This window comes from Tachypleus tridentatus, chromosome 1 (assembly GCF_004210375.1).
Source record: "Tachypleus tridentatus isolate NWPU-2018 chromosome 1, ASM421037v1, whole genome shotgun sequence".
In the NCBI taxonomy this organism is placed as follows: Eukaryota; Metazoa; Arthropoda; class Merostomata; order Xiphosura; family Limulidae; genus Tachypleus; species Tachypleus tridentatus.
In genome coordinates, this window is record NC_134825.1 from 3,568,993 (window position 1) to 3,574,075 (window position 5,083).

At 30.6% G+C, this 5,083-nt stretch overlaps 1 long non-coding RNA gene across 2 annotated transcripts; it reads right to left on the reverse strand.

Annotated features, from left to right (window-relative positions):
- Positions 1–243: 243 nt before the first annotated feature.
- LOC143231997 (uncharacterized) lies at positions 244–4,826 on the reverse strand. Of its 2 annotated transcripts, none has more exons than XR_013017336.1 (2): positions 4,539–4,826; positions 244–3,550 (listed from the first exon to the last, which is right to left on the reverse strand). It is a non-coding gene; the product is annotated as an uncharacterized LOC143231997 (long non-coding RNA). The 2 variants fall into 2 exon arrangements; XR_013017359.1 differs by lacking the exon at positions 4,539–4,826 and adding an exon at positions 4,103–4,532.
- Between the last annotated feature and the right edge of the window lie 257 nt (positions 4,827–5,083).

Below are 5,083 nucleotides of genomic sequence, written 5' to 3' on the forward strand. Positions count from 1 at the left end.
TGATGGTACAGCCTCACTATACAAATCCTCAGAGAGATAAACTTGGTTTGAGACCATTTTTGAATTCTGTAAGATTAATTCAGTCAGTGTAGCAAATTTCAGCTTTCTACCACCATTACTCTTGCAGCTTTAAGCAGCCAAAGTTGCCCGAAAATGAATTCGCCACAAATAAAAAATAAATAATTAAATTTTACAGTGCTGTAAATCAGAAACTATTAGAGATACTGATCTAATCTTTGGCAATATTTCATTATATGGGTAAATGAGCACATGTGAAATTTTTCAAGGAATTCTGTGGGGGTCACCTGCAGTCCCCTGGATGATTTGACATGGAATGACCCTACAGTTATCTGATCCTCATCTGAATAACATGAAGTAAAAGAAAGCTGTTGGAAATGCTGAACAAAATCTTCCAAAGACACAACAAGTTGAGAAAATAAGTTAAAAAGCAAGAGGCCATACGTCTAAGCTCTAAGGTAGAAAATGTAGGACAAAGCCGGCCACTTCCTGCACAATAACAGCAATGCTGCATATAATAAAATAACTTAAACAGGAAACTAGTTTTGCATTATATTATTTACAAGCCCAATACCAGATCGACTGCATTAACTTCATTTACCCCCCATCCTTCTATTAACAAACATTAAAAATGTTAAAATTACTTCAGTAAAGACAAAGTTAATACTCATTTGAGATTTAATATGAAATATTAAGGCATATCATAACACAAACAAGAAACTAATTTTCTAGTATATGATTTGCAACAGCAATATAAGAAGAACTGACAGCTATGATCAGAAAACTTTGAAATTAAAACAAATTTTTAAAAAAATTCACATTATAAAAATATTCAGCCTAGATCTTATTTATATACATACATATATTTTTGTTCTTTTAACTGTGAAAGAGATCTTAAGACAGACTTTACAGTAGTTTTAGCACTCAGTTGTTAATTTTATGGGGCTATAAGTATATGTCAGATATTTTAATGAATGTCTTTTATAATAATTTTGAAATATTAATACCTGATTCAAAACATCAACAACTAATAAAACTGCTGTAATAGCAGCTAATATAACACAATTTAACAACCATGTATACACATAAAACAAAAGAGAAAAATCTTAACCTTTCTGGGTAACAAACTTTTAATACTTAAAAATAAATATGAACCAAGGTATCATTCAATTTACTACTTGTCTTTAAATTATAACAGTTTCATGGAATTTTGTCTTTCACTTGTAATGCTGGTCAAGGATAAATACTAAAGGAACAAAGCTAAACATTTTTATCCTTAAATATACATCATACATATGACATGTTTAGTTATGTTTTATTCAACCATAGCAAACATGGATTTGTATAAAATTTAAGAAGAATAAGTTTTATCAGAATGATTATATTTTTATTTCAAAATATAGCTTAGGGTTTGTATTTAATTATAAGGTCTATGTTTGTAAAACAATATTGGTAGTTTAGCATTAAAACACAGTTGTCAGGGCTAATAAAACCAAGGCTAGCAAACTCTCTATTACTGTAGAAAACAAGGTTATTTTGAGTATCAAACGTTTTATTTTTTACACTAAAATAAATATAACTGCAATAATGTCAGTGCAAAAAGAAGAGATAATGAAAATATTTAACATTTCCTTAAATGTTGTTGTTTCTTTATGCTAAGCTACAGAAATAAGCACAACAAATACTGCAAAATAGTTTTTACAAATAACATTATAACTAAGTGTAAGCTTGTTATGAGTGTTATAAATAAACTGATTTGAACTCTGTTATAGACAAGTATAATGTATTAATATCAGATTAAGTAAATGAGGCCTTTTGACTTTCAAGAATGAAATTAATGCAACACCATAATTAGATAACTATCATAAGTGTATTTGTATATATCATCTTGCATATTTAAATTTGTACTAATTTTGATTAAATATGTTTTACTTGGGGGTTGTTTGCATCAATGGTCATCAGATTTATTGAGTAACAACAGGCAATCTCTGATATTTTGACAAAAACTGCTATAAGCTTGCATTTGATGTCAGATGGTAGATCTATTATAGTTTTATATTTATCATATCACGATACATAAGCCACAGTAAGATAAATACATTGCAACACACAAAATCTGTACTACACCTCTAATTAAATGAGGTAAAACAAATATTTTTCAAACAACATACACAATCATTTTAACAAAAGAACATTTGTGATAATTAATAAGTCATTTACTTGAATTTAACACAGTTCAACCATTCCATCCAAAAAAAAAAAAAAAAGACTTTGAAATTGTTAAATTTACAACACTAAAGATGAAACTAACAATTCCTTTTACAGGTTTTCTCTACACTTTCTGCAAGTTGACCTTCTCATAATGTCAGCATATGTACAAAGACACATTGATTCCACTCCACTCCTACGTCACTGACATGTATTTTCATCAGCTAAAACAAATTTTTAATTTTTCTGAAGGTTTGCTCAACTATTTTCTACACTGCCAAAAAACTCAAAATATTTCCACAATACTAAACTAAAGAGCATCAAATGCCTTCAAATTTGAGGTACTGGAATTTCATTTTAACGTAAGCATTTTCCAATTTGCTTACACAAACTGAAATTATATTGGTGACAAATATGCGACACATAATTTTCTCATTCAAAGGAATATTTTGACTGTAAGTGTTCTGATAAGGTATGCTTAAGCAGCTTAAATTATCCTTGTTCTTTCTTTACATTCAGAAGGGGACATAAATCAGGTATGTCTTTATAGAAATGTTTTCACTTCTCACTAGCTTCAAGACTTTCACCTAAGCACAGTCCAGAATCTGAACTGGCTCACAGAAGTGCTACATGTATAGTGTGGCTAGGAATGTCACACTGTACATGGTTGATAAACTCCACTAAAAAACACAGCATTGGGAATGTGTTATACAGGCCACAGTAAAAAGGTCCTCATGGTCTTTACTTGAAAATCAATGAGGCAGAATGAAAATCCATCAAAGTGCAAATTAATGTTACACTCTACACTAGATATACCCATTGCCTATTGGGATATACCCTGTGCAATCTACGTGCAACTATCATATTTTGGAACAAAACCTTTTATTTTATGACGACTTATAGATAAACAGCTATTGGAGATTAAAATTTAAAATATATTTTACAATATTCATAACTGTATTATGTATTACTTTATAAAATGTTACATCACATTTATATACATTATTATATACCTAATAAGAGAGTGTACTAATTCTCAGTTGATAACACTTAACCATACCTGCTTTATGTCCTTTCTGTCGCATTTACTTCAGGATATTCAGAAGTGAATGTAAATAAAGATTAAGAATTGTTTAAGCTGCTTAAGCATACCATATCAGAAGACTTATAGTCTCAATATTCTTTTGAAGTAATTAAAAAGGTTTGGATGTGAACATATATATAGATCTTCATTATAGACAGAACTATTTCCAAAATAACATCACTCTTGCAGGAAAGGATGGATATTGCCACACTGTCTTTAACTGACTCTGATCTCCATGCCCTGTGAAGGAAAAGATGTTTCTCTCTTTAGATTCTGGAAAAATGCAGCTTCAGTGAAAGCATCATCCACACATTGTTTCTTTACAAACAAAGGAAAACCATGAAGAAGAATGAAAACTTGTAACATAGTCAGTGTAATCCATTAAGACAACACAGTAGCAAAAAAGTTCAATAAAAATGAAATGATGTTCACAAACTAATTAGTTGTGAACAAAGATGAGAACAGTTATGTCTAATCAATCCCTAGTAAACTTAAACTTTTGAAAGTGTCTACCAATTTTCAACTTAGAATTAAAATTTAAAAGAATTACTCAAAATTCCTAATGAATTTTTTTTTCTGTAAATTTATGGACATCATTTACAAACATCTCCTTTGAAAAACTAATTTTTCCAAATTTATTTCCAATACCAGTGCTTCAAAATCATATACATTTTCTCTTATACTCCTAGCATTACAACAGTAATAATCAAGTCTATCCTTTTCTACTACTTCTGTACTAACTTTAGTGCTAATTTTTTATTCTTTTTGTGTTAAGTTTCTTCTGGCCCTCACCACTGTTTAGTTTTAGTTTAAAACCTCCTTTATAGCTGAGTTAATAGTCTTAGAAAACAAGCCAGCTGCTACAGTATTTAAATGTAAACCACCCATTCCAAAAAACTCCCTTCTTCCGATGAACTTGATCGATACAAGTCCAGTCGTTTATATGCAAAAACGGCTCGTTTGGGCTGAGAAAACACTTTACATAGAAGAGCGAACAACGTTTCGACATTCTTCGGTCATCGTCAGGTTCAGTCGGTCTGCTCATCCTTACAGTTTACTTACTGAAACCTAAACCTAACATTTAACCCTAGTGACCTACTTATAACTTCATTTACACAGTTAATTCTTGGTTATACTCTCCACCTGTTCTCCCACATAGCATAATCTAATTATTTTGTCCTCATTTACCAACAGATTATTCTAACCACATATCTTGTCGATAAATCACCTACAACTTCCATATCCTTCTCTGATCCTTTTGTTTTCATTTTCTCCAACAGTTCATATGCAGAATCCAAATTCTGAAATTTCTTTGTCAACATAATAGGTTCATAACAAGTAAATTCATTAATTTTTACTCTAATACTAATAGCACTCTTTCTATCATCCTGAAAGTCACTATCATCTGATATACCCCTTTCATATTAATAAATTATTCACCCTCTGACTACTGCTTCCATTTCCCATAATCTACAATTCTTTTTATTGCCTCTAACTTCTCCAAAATTCTACATAAAACTCGTATACCTGCGCCACTAATTTTCTTTAGTACGTAGCGACCTAGCATATCTTGGTGCTTAAGATACTAGGCTTGTACTCTTGAGCGGCTAAAATGGGATTTACCGACTTTATAACGTCCTTTTGAATGAAAGAATACACACTAGTAAGGATAAAAGAGCGAGCATGTTATGTAACGGGTAAATTCGAACTCCCAATTCTTTGTTAATATTTATCCAATTTTTTTCTTTTAATGTCTTGTGGGAAAACACTCAT